The following is a 14867-nucleotide window of genomic DNA, read 5'->3' as shown; positions in this document are numbered from 1 at the left end:
CTTTTGGCTATAGAGCAACTAGAAAAAAAATTTTTTTCAAATATTTTGTCAGGTTTCAGCAGGACAAACAGTAAATATTCCTGATACTATTAAACAACCATGTAAACACAAGAGCCATCCCCAAAGAGGGTCCAGAACATACAACCCTCCCACGGCCCAGAGCCACGCCCAAAAGTAACCAGAAGAAAGACAATTCTCCTGAGACCTAGCAACAGGACGGTATCGGTACCTGGAGTACAACCCGCATTTCTGTCTGACCACATTCTGGGGACTCCCTGACTTCACAGTTGCCAATCCAAGTTCTCAGGACACAAAGGTGAGACAAACAGGAAGGCAAGTGCCACAACAGATGGGTTCCATAAAAGCAAATTCACAAGTCACATTCCAAGATCTAATTTCTACAGATTTTTTTTTTTTTTTTTTTCCCAGCCATTCTGCACTTGGAAGAGACAAGGCGCAATTTTACCTTCTTCTCTAGACCAGGCAAGGGAAGGATGTCACCCTCTGCTGATGTCAGCCAGTTTTCCCAGGATCCCGGGCTGCAGACTCGGGACTCCGTGGAATGTCCCAGCAGATGTCATCCAGGCCACCAGAAACTGCAGAGGCGGGAAGACAATTTCCCTTTCACCCTTTCTAGTTAGTGCCTGGCTGAGACCCTCTTTTCTCTAGGGCACGTCATAAATGGATAAGCTTATATACGAGGTTCAGAGTTCTCCACGGTGGCCCCAGTAATTCAAGATTAACTTCGTTTAGGTTAACTTCGTTGTGCAGTCTGGAAACACAATTTTATTCACCTGAGGCCTCCTGCTGGACCCAGTCCAGCTTAAGTTGGACCCAGTCTGACCTGGATCCAGTCCATTTTTTATTTTTAAAGATTTTATTTATTTATTAGGCAGAGAGAGACATGGGGAGAGAAGGAGCACGAAGCAGGGGGAGTGGGAGGGGGAGAAGCAGGCTCCCCACCTAGCTGGGAGCCCGTGTGGGGCTCGATCCCAGGACCCCGAGGTCATGACCTGAGCCGAAGGCAGACGCTTCACCGGCTGAGCCCCCCAGAAGCCCTGGATCCACTTCACCTGGACTCTAGTCCGCTTTTTATGTTGGACACGGTCTGAACCCGGTTCGAGTCCCGTTTCTACACCCAGAGTGAGGGCGGACCAGTTGACTGGGCCCCAGTCGGAGACGGGAACCCATCTGAGGCGGGACCCAGTCTGACCGGAGACACAGTCTGCAGTGGGAACAGGTTTGCAGGGGCGGGGCGGGGGGGGGTGCCGTGTGGGGTAGGTCCCCGTCTGACGTCCACCCAGTGCCATGTGGGAACCTGTCCGATGTGGGAACCCGTTTGAAGGGGGACCCCGTGTGACGGAGGACCCAGTCTGGCGTGGGACTCCGTCTGGCCTGGGAACCGGTTTGCGGTGGGACCCGGTGGACGTCGACGCGGTCCGCCGTGGGGTCCGGTCTGACGCAGGCCGCGCGTACGAGACCGGGCCCAGTCCGGTGCCGGCGCTTTCTAGACCCGGTCCGGACCGAGGGAGAGACGCGCTCACGCTCACGTGAAAAGCTCGTGAACGCAAGCACCGCGCCGCCGGGATCCTGAGAGGGACTCAGCACCTCGGGAGGCGGCGGCAGAGCCTCGAGCCTCGGGGTCCACAGCCGGGCAGGTACCGAGTAGGCCTCGCTGTGCGGTCCCCGGGCTGTGTGTGCAGGGGGGGTGGGGGTGGGGGGTCTCTTTCAGCCGCTCTTCGGACCCCGGAACCGTTGACCGATAAACTGAGGCGCGTGAACTGAGTGTGGATCCGAGCGAGAGTCGGTGGGCCTCGGGCAGCGTGCGGGCGGGCGCGGGGAGGCGCTGTGTGGAGGCGGAAGGGAAGAGGCCGCAGGGCTGCGGGGCTCGGCGGAAGGCGGCTGCGCGGTCCCAGGGGCGCCTCGGGGATGGGGAGGGCGGGAGCGCCTGGGCCGTTCCCGCGGTTGGTTCCCGCCGCACCGGTTCGCGAGTCCTGGTCTGGGCGAGCAAAACCCAACTGCGTTTGGGGAGCCGACCCCGGCCCGGCTCTTAGTAGATAGGAAGGGCCGTGCAGAAGGCACGCGTCTGCACTGATCTTGGGGGCTTTGAAGAGTGGGGAGAGGACAGGGCAGGAACGATTGCCGGGTCGCTGGGGAGCAGTGCGACGGTGGCGCTGTCTGCAGGGGATTTACGCTGCCCCTCCCCGGTCAGTTAGGCTGGGGCCGGTGTGTGTCGGCCTGCTCCCGTGCCTCCTCCTTCACCCTTTGAGAGGAGTGCACGTGATTTACCAGGATCCAGGAATTGTGTAACAGGTTGTTGGTGGAGAAAATACGGAAGCCAGCGAGGCTCTGAGGTCGTAACCCCTAGACAGTCAGGTGTCATTTAAATCAATTCCGATGTCATTCATTCATTCATTCATTCATTTGTTTGTTTGTTTATTTATTTATTTCAAGACTTTTCCACATGATCTCAATCCGATGATCAATTCCGATGCCTGTTATTTATTTATTTATCTATTTATTTATTTATTTATTTATTTATTTATTTATTTATTTATTTCAAGACTTTTCCACATGATCTCTCGTTCTCTCTGCCGTCCGAACGGCCAGAAGCAAAAAGCTCCAAGATGCCGAGGCCATAGGACAAGAGGCATCCAGACCCATAAGATGTTTTGGGGAGAGGGGCCCAGGTGTCATTTAAATCAATTCCGATGTCTGTTATTTATTTATTCATTTATTTATTTATTTATTTATTTCAAGACTTTTCCATTCCACATGATCTCCCATTCTCTCTGCCTTCCGAACGGCCAGAAGCAAAAAGCTCCAAGATGCCGAGGCCATAGGACAGGAGGCATCCAGACCCATAAGCCGTTTTGGGGAGAGGGGCCCAGGTGTCATTTAAATCAATTCCGATGTCTGTTATTTATTTATTTATTTATTTATTCATTCATTCATTTATTTATTCATTCATTCATTCATTCATTTATTTATTTCAAGACTTTTCCATTCCACATGATCTCCCATTCTCTCTGCCGTCCGAACGGCCAGAAGCAAAAAGCTCCAAGATGCCGAGGCCATAGGACAGGAGGCATCCAGACCCATAAGCCGTTTTGTGGAGAGGGGCCCAGGGCTACCAACAGTGGACTTTGCGTGTTTCACAGATAAATCCTTCTGCGCTTAGCCACTACTATGCAGACGTTGAGGCTCGTCTTAACCATTCTAACACCAGTCTGAAAACGGGATCTTTTTGTTCATGCTAAAAAAAAGAAATAGACATTTTAAACATTAGTCATTTTCACAATTTGAATTGTACTCTTAGTGTCGGGAGTATAGGGATGAGATCCCATCTCCCCCACCCTCTCCTTGAGAGATGCTATTTGGTTCTTCGGATGGATCAAATCTAATTTGATACGAGTTTTGTTAGATACAATTCTCCCTGCAGGATACCATCGTAGGAGGAGAGGTTTGGGAATTAAAAAGTTAAAATTTGTTTTACAGGGGCGCCTGGGTGGCTCAGTGGGTTAAGCTGCTGCCTTCGGCTCAGGTCATGATCTCAGGGTCCTGCGATGGAGCCCTGCATCGGGCTCTCTGCTCGGCAGGGAGCCTGCTTCCCTCTCTCTCTCTCTCTGCCTGCTTCTCCATCTACTTGTGATTTCTTTCTGTCAAATAAATAAATAAAATCTTTTAAAAAAATTTGTTTTACAACACAAAGTTAGCAGCGAAGATTAGATAAAACTTCATGATTATGTACTCTTTTTCCCTGCTACATATTTTATGTGAGTGTATTTTAATCGGCAGCCTTAGACCATCCATCACCAAATATCCAAAGAAAATAGAGAAATTCAGTTAGTGGCACAGTGAGGTTTTTCCATGTTGTTCAATTCTGTATGAAGAAAACTATTTGGAACATTTACTGAATTTTTCAGTTTTCTGTCAAAATTTTGGAATAATAGAGACAGTGCTTTCATTGGTTTTTCAGGTAAGGTCTGAAAAAAATATTAGGCCAAGGAAGTAATTTAGGAATCTTTTCCCCACAGTCTTTACCCAGGAAAAAACATCAGTGCATAAAACATACAAAGTCACCATTTGTTGTTGTTGTTTGCCAGAAATTACCATTCTTCTGTCTAGGAAAATTGTCCCAGAATTTGACCCCCAGAAAGTGGTTGATATAAGAATTGAAATGCTGGGGAATTAGGAAACTATGTCAATGATGACATTCCAGTCTGTTCTTGTTGATGTGAACTTGTGGAGTTGAAGCCCGGGCGTTCTGTGGAAGTCTCTCACGTTACTGCTTCTGTAGGTTATCTCTTTATCCTGTAGGTTTTACATGGAAGTGCTCCCAGCTGTTACATTCTGTTTCAGCCCTGCGCACAGAGCTGGATTTACACCTGCGTGTGTCATTAAAGATTTAGCACACACACTCATCTCTACCTATTATTCCATACCAGCTGGGCCTCACAGGATGTTCGGGTAGAACTTGGGAGGGAATATGTATTCTTTTAACGACTTAAGGAATGAATTACTACCTAACCCTGTGTAGTCTTAGTACGTTCTGTTTAATTGTGAGGGTAGACGAAAGAGCCGTAGAATACCCAAATTATTGGTGACCAGACGTGAAGTGCTGCCATGTGGAACTTGCTGATTGCATAACAGCTACTGACTAAATGTAAAGGTCATCTCCCCTTTTGCCATAACATTATGATCAAAAACACAAACCCGTGCTTTTAAAAATAGCTCCTTTGGCACTGAGAGGGACAGAAAAAAAAAAAAAAAGAATAAGAAAGTAGAGTCAAAGTTTCACTGCTCTTCCTGCCAATATATACAAACCCACATCCAAAACACATCTCATTTACATGCCTGTTTATTTTGTTTTCATGGCTGTCTGGAAACTGGGACCTTTCTTTTTCTATAAACTGAGACAAAGAGATATAAAGATAAACTCTGACCCTGTGTAGCTCCCCATAATGTCTTGGCCTTCGCATCTTCCTCTTCATCACTAAGGGACATGGTGTATGTGTAGGTGTATCTTTTGCAATTTCAAAAGCATAGTGTGAAATCTTTTGTTTATAAATTTTGAATTGGTAGTTTTTGCTTTAAGTGTTAAAAATTCTTCTTGGTTTTAGAAGATTTGAAATAGGTGGAAGGAACACAGAGACTAAATCATTTCATAGAAACAGAAACTTTTAAAATTTATAGAGATTTCAGAGTAGAGTAGTAATTATTGGTAGGTTTTTGTTATTACTGTTGCTGTTAAGAAGCACTCTGTGTCAGGGATTGCTCTATGTACTTTATACACATTTCATCTTAATAATTCTCTGAGGTAGGTACTATTATTATCCCCATTTTACAGATGAAGAACCTGAGACTTAAGAACCTGAGAACTTAAGACACTTTCCAAGGCCACACAGCATCTAAGTGGGAGAGCTTGGTTTGAGTTTACTACTTATTCATTCCTCAGATTCCTTTCCTCATAAAACCCACTCTTTGTAAGCTGGTGCCGTATCCTCGTTGGGTATATAATGTGTGCTCGAACAAAATCATTCTTTACTCAGGTTTATTTTCTAGTATCCTCGCAGGCAACTACGCATTCCCTAGACCCTGCCGCACATTAGGCTCGGTCTTAGGAGTAGGGGATTTGGAGAAAGTGAATCCTCCTAAAATCAGTTTCCTATTTGACAGCACAGACTTTTGTCCCCCTGGTTTCTCTCTCACATTCTGCTGATTTTAAAGGGGTGCATTCACTTCCCATCCCATTTCAAATCATGTCAGAGGCTAAATTCTCTGTTCTCAACTGCTCCCTTTCTCTCCTAAGTAGAAATGCTAGAGATTTGAGTAGAAGTTGAAAATGTCTCACGGAGAATAACAACAAGAGGCCCAGGACTGCCTCACTGAGTGAGAAAAATACTCTGGTGAAAGATTTTATATTTTTCAAGAAGAATAAGAAATCTCCACATAAATCTCTGCGAACTTAGCCTTGAACACAAAGTAGGAAAGAGCTTTGAAAATGGGCTTCAAACCGGGCAGAACCGACAACCTGTGCATGCAATGATTCATTCTGGAATTGTTCTGCTGAAATGTAAACTCAGCAGCAAAATGGACGCTGCATGCTTTGGGGTTCTTAGCCAGAGCCCACTGGCCGTCAGGAAGAAGGAGGCCACAAAGTGATACTACTTTGTTGTAAAATAAACAGTTCCCCAGGGGCTTCCAGATAAAACAGTCTCTTTATTTTCTGTGCCCACAACTCCCCACGTTCATGGCACATCCTCTCATTCAAGTAAACAGAATACTGTTCTTCCTTTTGTTGCTCTTAAAATAGTTAGGTCCAAACTGTCCGAACCCTTATGAGCTGATAACTACTGATCTATGTAGTGGGGTCCTTTGCAATTTTCTCCTTTGAACTACATGATCCTTCTGTATTTTCATTTTTCTCCAGTTCTACATAGATGCCTGTGCTTTTTTCTCTGCAGTCACTGTTCTGTCCTTCTGAAGTTGGTGGTCCATACTGTGCTTCTCATTCTTTACACAGCTATGTTCCCTCATCACCCTAGATCCTACCTAACCCTGGGAAGCTTTTCCCTGGATCAGGTGTCCTTACGTTTTTCTTCTCAACAGGTTTATCCTACAACATATGGCCTTTGGTTTGTGAGTATTTAATTGATCAAGTCAGGACAGTCTTTAGAAAGAGGGAGCTATTAAGAAGTATGCTGAGACAACACACATTTATCAGGGCTGCCCGGGGCATTCTGGTCTGCCTTGTCAACTACTTTGGAATTTGGAATTTGATTATTCCTCTGTCCCCACCACCACCCCGCTCTCTAATTACAACTTACAGAAAAAAGAAGAACCTCATTTGAATGTTTTCTGCCTATTTCCTAATTTGCACTATCTCATTGCTTAATGCATAATTGGAGATCAAATATAATAACTGTTGTATGTAACAGCAAATACATATATAAATATATAAAATATGTACCTACAAAATAGAAAAATAATGTATTTCTTAACAAGTGTGTGATAGAATACAAAATGATGTGTCTGTGCCAACTGTCTGTTAGGCAATGAGCTAGCTACCATAGACTGAAATACTGATTTTTATCATTCTCATTTTATACTGAAACATAAAGAAGTCAAGTGAAGAGCTAAGATTCAGTTTCTAGTCAGATGCCAAACCATACATTTCAGCTGCGCTATTTCCAAGAGTCTTGTTAACACATTCCCTTCGTTTTATCCTTTCAACTTTCCCCTGTGCCCAGTAGCCAATATGGGTCATTATTTATGTGACTTACAATTATTCCTAATGGCAAGAGGTGAGAACAAAACCAAAATAAAATACTTCTTTTTGGTAAGTTTAGGGGAGATGCCGGGAAAAAAATAGACTAGTTATGTCTGAAAGTGTGTTTCTGGCCAGGAGTTGGTGATCAGAATCAAGCTATTTGAAATTCTTCTCATAGAGTTTGGACAAACACTCATGCATCATCTAACACTAACACCATCGATACGACTTTTATTTCTGTTTCCAGCTGAGAGAGTCATTACTGTGATCTGTGGGACATTCTCTACATGAGCTGGTATTTCTCTTCCTTCTCCTCAGTCTCTAAGGTAAGAAAAGTTCACACAGAACTTGCAGAAATCTAAACAGCAGCGTTTATGTCAAATAACTTTTGCCTTTCTTAGCTTCTAACTCTAGGTGCTTTCAACATATAGGGATTCTGTTCTGCTTTATCTTTCTAGTTTGTACTGAATGATGTTTGTGCTCTGTTCTTAAGACAAAATACATGCCTGAGCCTGTCCTACTTCCTTTATTACTGTAGAATATGTTTTTCATGAATTAGAACTTTTTTTTTCCATTTTCAGCTTTGTTACATATATTATGACTTCCCATTATAGCATGTCATAACCTGATTGGTAGAGACTGTGCTTATCTGGTGCCAAGAATAACCAAACATGGCTCAGAATATCAGTCTGGTATAGTCCCAGGGCAAGCTACATTGGAAACCGAATACACCAAAATCACAGCTCTATTAGACCTAGGCAAGTGAAGAGAGTTATGGAGGTTGGTGGTGGACTGACTCCCCACAGGGTCTCTTAAGTAAGAATTTGCCAATAGAGGTAGTATTCAGGGGACAGTCTTGCTCATTCAACATTAGTGTTTCACAGCTTCTAAGCAACTTGCAAAGTGTGAATACTCATGTATTTCTGCTGAAGAACTGAATGGAGTAGAAAATATTAAGTAATTACCGAGTTGAGAAATTCCATGATATTCCCCCAAGGATGGGAACATACTTTAGAGTTCAGATTACTTTCCAGGAATTCTATTATAAGTGTTACTGAGGTAATTTAATTATAGTTGGAGACTTCATTGCCATTTTGGGATAAAAGACTTGATTTTAAGTTACTGGAGGTTTGTATACTATAGTTTTACCTACTTTCCAAAATACCAAGTTTTTATTTTGCGACAATTTAATCTCTTTTGATATAAAAACTTTGGTGTATAGATCATCTTAAGTGGTTTTTACTTGTTTGTTTTGCCTTTTGTCAAAGATAGAAAGTTCTGGACTTTTTTAAGATTAGCAAATTAAGCTACCTTAAAACAAAGTGAAAGCCCTTGGATATTTTATTTGGTGCTCTGATTTTGTGAACCTTCTCTCAGTTTCTTTGTAGTCAAGTCTCCAGGCAAAGTTTTCCAATTATTAATACTATTTTTAGTACTTGTAGTTCCTAGAAATCCAAGATATCCACAGAAGTTTAGACATACTTCGATGTTGGTCAGAATAAAATAGTTATACTCTCTGTAAGTGCATTATTGTTCACCTAAAGCAACTAACACGAAGATTGTCTGCAAACAAAACAAAATAAAAATGAAAACAAACAAAAAGATGGCAGTTATTACGGCTTATTATGTGTCAGAAACTCTTTGGAAAGCTGTGGATACGTGGATGAATAAAGTATAATTCCTCAGCTTCAACAATTCACAAAGGTAACAAATCACAAAGTGGGGAGGCAAAGAGAAACAAAGAACTGTAATTCCTTGCAGTATCTCTCCTGTAAATGAGACATACGCAAAATTCTCTTGGCACACAGGTGGAGAAATGGATTTTTCTGAGGATGTTGGAAAGGGTTGCAGAAGAAAAGTTTAAGGATGAGTTGATTTCCCAGGTAAGCAGATGAGGCAGGTCACTACTGAGAGTGGGGGGAAAAAAAGCCCCCTGGACATGTTGGAAAGAATGGGAAGTAGTCCATGGACAGTAAACTGAGCAGAGTGCAGGGAAAGTAGGAGATCTCAGCAGGAGCCTGTATACCAAAGGACTTACATAGGATGCAGAGGAGTTTAAACTTTGAGTGACCCTACCAGATGCCTGACCTGAGAACTAGGCCACCTGTGTGCAAGTCCTGATTCTGCCATTAGCAAGAAAGTTATCACCTGAAGCAAGTTCTTTACCTTTCTTCCTTCCAAAATGATGTGCTTTCTGCAGCATTAAAATTCTAATTTATAGATTGAAGCTAATGTTTCATCCAGAGAGATAGTGAGTTACAAAATGAGTTTTGTTTTCCTCCAAAACTAGAAATGTATTTAATTCCTATTCTCATACTCATGCTTTAGCTTAGAAGTAGAACTGAATTTATATGGTGTAATCAAGCAGGGACTTGACATATAGGCTGACAATCTACAAATACCCTGAGCAAAATATTATAAATGAAGGAGGGGAAATTGCATCCTCCAAAATCGGTAAGAGTAGAAATAATGGCCTGAGACAAAGGATAGGACTATTTTTTTTAGACTAGACTTAAAAGTTTTTCTAATCTTTGAGAGCATCTGGGCTGTATTGCAGACTCCCTAGAGAGTGTGGGAAGGGCTTCCCTGAGACGCCCAAGGCCAGGCAGGAGAGCTATTGAAATGTGGAGGAGGAAGGAGGAGTTGGAGTAATAATAAGCAGGCCATGGCAATAATTTGCAAACTGAACTGGTGGAACAAGGGGCTTCAAGAAGTTCAGGCCTGGTGCTGTCTTACTGGTTTCCAGCTACCCACTGGCACTCAGCCCCAGAGTGTCACTCCCAGGAGCACATGTCTCAGGGTTCCTCACTGCTTTTTAGGAAGCGCTCATGACTGAGCATCTACCATATCCTCACTGCCATTGTGTTCAGGACATGTTCAGGAAAGCTTTGAGAAAGAGGAAAGGACCTAAACCATGTTGATACATATTGGATACTTAACTGCTTTCTGAAGGCTGTGCCATGCACTACAGCATGCAGGATCTTTTTTTTTTTTTTAAAGTTTTTATTTATTTATTTGACTGACAGAGATCACAAGTAGGCAGAGAGAGAGAGAGGAGGAGGAGGAAGCAGGCTCCCTGCTGAGCAGAGAGCCCGATGCGGGGCTTGATCCCAGGACCCTGAGATCATGACCTGAGCCGAAGGCAGAGGCCTCAACCCAGTGAGCCACCCAGGTGCCCAGCATGCAGGATCTTATTCACATCTTGGAGCAGCCCTCTTGCATAAGTGTTAATGTGGTTATTTTAATCCCCTCTGTTTATGTAAAATGAGGAAACTGAAGCTCAAAAAGGATTAATAAAGCTGCCCAAAGGGGCAGTCAACCTTTGAACCTAGGACTCTTCAGTCCAAAGGCCACTCCTTGCTGCAGCATCCTAGGATATTGTCCACCAATTCCCTACCAAGTTGGTTTCTCACTGGGTCATTGCTTATAATCTGGCGGAAGATTTTCCTTAATAAAAATACTCCATTTGAATCTGTTCCTGCAGGTGGTAGAGAGACAGCCTGTAGTGGCTGACACATGACCAGTAGAAGGCTGTCCATTATTCTTTCTTTCTTCAGTTAAGGCTTTGAATTGGATCCAGCTGTTCTTTGTTGCAAAGGCCAAAAGACCTCAATATCCTGCTCTTTGTTTTCCTGGAAGTTATTGGCTGTTGTTAGCCATGAAGGCCAGGTTGGAACCCTTAAAGAACTGAAATGTTTGTGGGTAGGTACTAGGGAGCAGGGTCTCAGAATAGCAGAGATGATGGCATTTCAAGATCAAGCCTCAGTTTCAGGTCTGGCTAAAGCCATGTGTTGACCTCTGTGGGGAATAGTCCGTAAATGGACCTGAACAAAAAAGCCAACTGGATTCTTCTCACCCTTTACTTAGAATAAATGATAATGCAATAATTTTTAATACTTCTCATTACTTACCCAGTCATTATTACATGCACCCTCGTCATCATTTTTAGGTGTAACATTTACTGAGCACTTACGAGGTACCAGGTTCATGTACTAAGCACTTTAAGCTTTGCCATCCTGTAAGGTAAATGCTGATAAGTCCCTTGTTTTTGAGGCATAGATATTGAGCCTTAGGTTCACTTCTCCAGTGTACCATAATTAGCTAATGATGAAAATAGGGACCTCTACAATAGGAATGTTTACTGAGATTCTCAAAGGTCTAGAAATTGGTTGCAATAAGACCAAAAGAAAGGGACAAGAAAAGAGCAAAATTATTGAGAGGACTGAAAAATATGCCAACTTCCTTTACCACGCCAACAGTACCCCACTGCCTCTTGTATCAACTGTTTGAGGGGACAGTTTCTATCTTCTGGTTTTGCAGCCAGAGGGGGCTGACCATTTGGATTGGCACAATCCTAAACATGTCTGGAAATGGAATTCTCAAATTTCCTACTAAGTCGCAACTCTAGTGAGATGACCAAGCATAGGCTTGGTCAGGCATTGCCTTCATGGATCAGTTTGGTCAGAATAAGAAACTCACTCACATCTGAACTTGGAACTCAAAAAGGATTTTCGTCCTCCAAATGTCAGATGTGATAGAGGACTGTTGGTGAGTCACTCCCTTTTTCAAGGAATAGAGGCATAATTCCCAGCGGAATAATGAGCTTTAGCCCACTGGCGCCCAAGGAGCTAACACAGTGGGCAGATGTCCGAACTCTACTGGCCATGTCCCAGATGCAAACAATAGAACACTGGCCAACTTTACTACTAAAGAGAGTATCTGAAGCCATGGTATTGCCTTGGCCCGCCAAAAATGCATTATAAGACCACGGTTACCCACAATAGTCTCACTTCATAAAGAAGGAAAGGATTGGGGAGGGGAAGTAACGTGAGCTTATATTTTCTGATGGAGTTTGAGGAAAACTGCTCAGAAATTTTGCCTCTTTGCCCTTTTGGATGATGGATTGCTTCAGTTTTATGAAATGCTGGGGCTAAATCCCGTCAAGGTTGGGACTACATGAATATTAATTGGTCCCGACTAAGAAGAGTGAGGCCTTGCTCATTGCCAGTCTGGGGCAGTCATCATCAGTGATCTTTTCCAGACTCTTTGTTTTAGAGGAGATCTTTTTAGTGGGGGAAACTCAGAGCGTTCCATTTGGGAAGGAGCTTTTTTAAAGCTTTCCATAGTTGTCCGTAATTCTGTTTGTTAAAAATTGCATCATGTGAAAGGACTATAATGACATTGGGTTGTCTAAGCAGATCCTATTTCATGTTCTCTAAAATGGATGCAGATTACAAAATTCAGGGTAAGCCCTTTTTTACAGTTCCCAGAATTTTGTCTGTTTGTGTTTATGTTATGTAGTACTTTCATATATATCATTTTCCCTAAAGGTAAATACACCAGATACTGTTTTTCCTCTTTTACAACTGAGATCAGCAATTAAATAGCTTGCAAATGGCAGATCAGAATCACTGAGTGGCAGAACTGGACTTTAATCTGGGTCCCCGGATTCCAGGCCCTCTTTCTTTTCTACACAGGCCTTGGTCAGTCCATAGGGGCCACTCCTTGCTTTCTACCACTCATTCATTCCATTAATATGCTCAGCCCCGGCTATGACATCTTCTCCTTAAACAGGGGGAGAGTGGGGCCTAGACAAAATGATATTTGTATAATTCCCCTGGAGCCAAGGAACAACTTTGCTTTCTTGGATGTATTAACTTTGGGCACAAAGCATTTGTCCTGGGGGAGTGGTTTGCCTTTAACTTTGGCAGGAGGAAGAAATTATTTCCTACGGCATGTATAGAGATGAGTTTTCTTCAATGAATAGAACTCTGTCAATCACATTAAGACAATGAAAAATAGGACATGCAGATGCATTTGGCTGCATTGGGTCAAAAACATAAAAAACATTAAAAATCACATTAAGTCACTTACGGGAGGTTTTCTCAGAGCCACTGAATATCTAGATACAGTTCCCTTGGGACATAATTCTGAAAGCTAAGAAGACTTTTGCTAAATTAGAGGAAAATAAAACAACTCCCCCTCAACTTCCAGAAGATTCCAGCCAAGCCTGAGTTCTAAACCTCTTAGATTTGGATTTGGTTCTAAACTTGGCAAAGAAGCACTAGCCCATCCCTACTGGAAAGCTCTCAAGAGAGTCAGTTCCAGCTTTCCAAAAACTTGCAGCCCAAATATGTTTGGCTCCACATCTGAACCTTTGTAATATTTGACATCTATTAGAAATTACCAATTCAGCTTTAGAAACCTAAAATCAAGCTGAACTCCAATGGCTATATGAAGTCAAACTGATAAGATTGCCATATAGCTTAAGCAAACATTGAATCTGATTTGAAAACCCATGTGAAGGCTCACTCACATTTTTGGCAAGGGCTCCAAGATCTTTGGAGATATTAATGAGGAGGAAGAGGAGGGAGATCTCATTTTTCTATTCTAATCCATTGCTTCCACCTCTGTAGCTACTGTATTTCATGACCTCAGAGGACAGAACTCCCGAAACTAGCATAACAATGGCCCCTGTGAAATCGGAGTTATTTAAAAACAAGGTGATAATTTTTCCTAATCTGAATTAACCCAGTGGAGCTAGTAACAGAATAAGAAAATTACTACTTTGACTTCACCAAGAGATTGGCAGCCTTTACGCCAACGCAAACCGGGGTAAGTTTGCTCACAAAGACGGAAAAGCACTTACAGATCAGATAAGATATTAATCCAATTTGGAACTCTTGAGAGAATTGAGGGGAAGTGGCCAATTAGAAGAATTCTGATCTGACGTAAAGGCTGAGAAGACCCTCTAAGTAGCCAATAGATCCTTTGGTTTGTTTGTTGGCTGCTTGTTTCTTTAGAGGATGCTATAATGTAGAAGAAGTTGTCTTTGTATTTTGTCTCTTGTAAGCTTCTAGGGGATTGGCAACCTTGCAATTTGTTTGTCAATGTCTAGGACTCCTGAATGTGTTGTCTAAGAATTAACATGTGCTATATCCATTTGAGGCCGCAGGAAGTAGCAGGAAAAGCTATGGGCCTGGCCCAAACGTTCTGTCACTTAAACAGCAGTGTGACCTTGAGATAAATCACTTACTCCTCTGAGCTTTGGTTTCTTCAGTAGTTAGTAGTTATTATAATATCTTTTTCAGAGTGTTCTTGTGAAAACTGAATGAAAGAATGTATGTGCAATTACTTAGCATTGTACCTACCGTAGAATATGTTCTAGAAGAGTTAGTTATTTAAATCTGCAAGGAAATGCAAAACCCAACCTTCCTTGTTCATCTCTTCTACTTCTCTTATTATCTCTAGGATAAGAAAACCTGAGTTGCTCCCTGGAACATTATTTCATGATATTATGGTAAGTTTTGGACTCCTAGTACATTGTTACCTTCCATCTCGAAATCAAAACAAAGGAGATAAGACAGAATGTATATTCATTATCATTCCTTCTCTTTTTTTCTTCTAACCATTTCATTAGATATCCTGACTATTCTCCGTATGTTTATTGTGATTATTTTTTTCTTCATTTTAAGACAAAATGGCCAATATATTTTGCCAGGTGAAATCCTTTTCCATAAGCTGATCCTCTAGTCATGAAAGACTTTCCCTCTCTCTCACTTTCCTTCCTACCGTGTCTACATCCCTCCTTTTC

At 42.6% G+C, this 14867-nt stretch overlaps 1 long non-coding RNA gene across 1 annotated transcript; it reads left to right on the top strand.

The window, feature by feature from the left end:
- The first annotated feature begins 1266 nt into the window (after positions 1-1266).
- LOC309852134 lies at positions 1267-14567 on the top strand. The gene is made up of 4 exons (XR_014305087.1): positions 1267-1658; positions 7521-7599; positions 9082-9156; positions 14525-14567. It is a non-coding gene; the product is annotated as an uncharacterized lncRNA (long non-coding RNA).
- Positions 14568-14867: the final 300 nt, after the last annotated feature.

The sequence above is a fragment of the Mustela nivalis genome (genome assembly GCF_964662115.1).
Source record: "Mustela nivalis genome assembly, chromosome: 17".
Classification (NCBI taxonomy): Eukaryota; Metazoa; Chordata; class Mammalia; order Carnivora; family Mustelidae; genus Mustela; species Mustela nivalis.
This window is presented reverse-complemented; position numbering and strand designations above follow the sequence as displayed.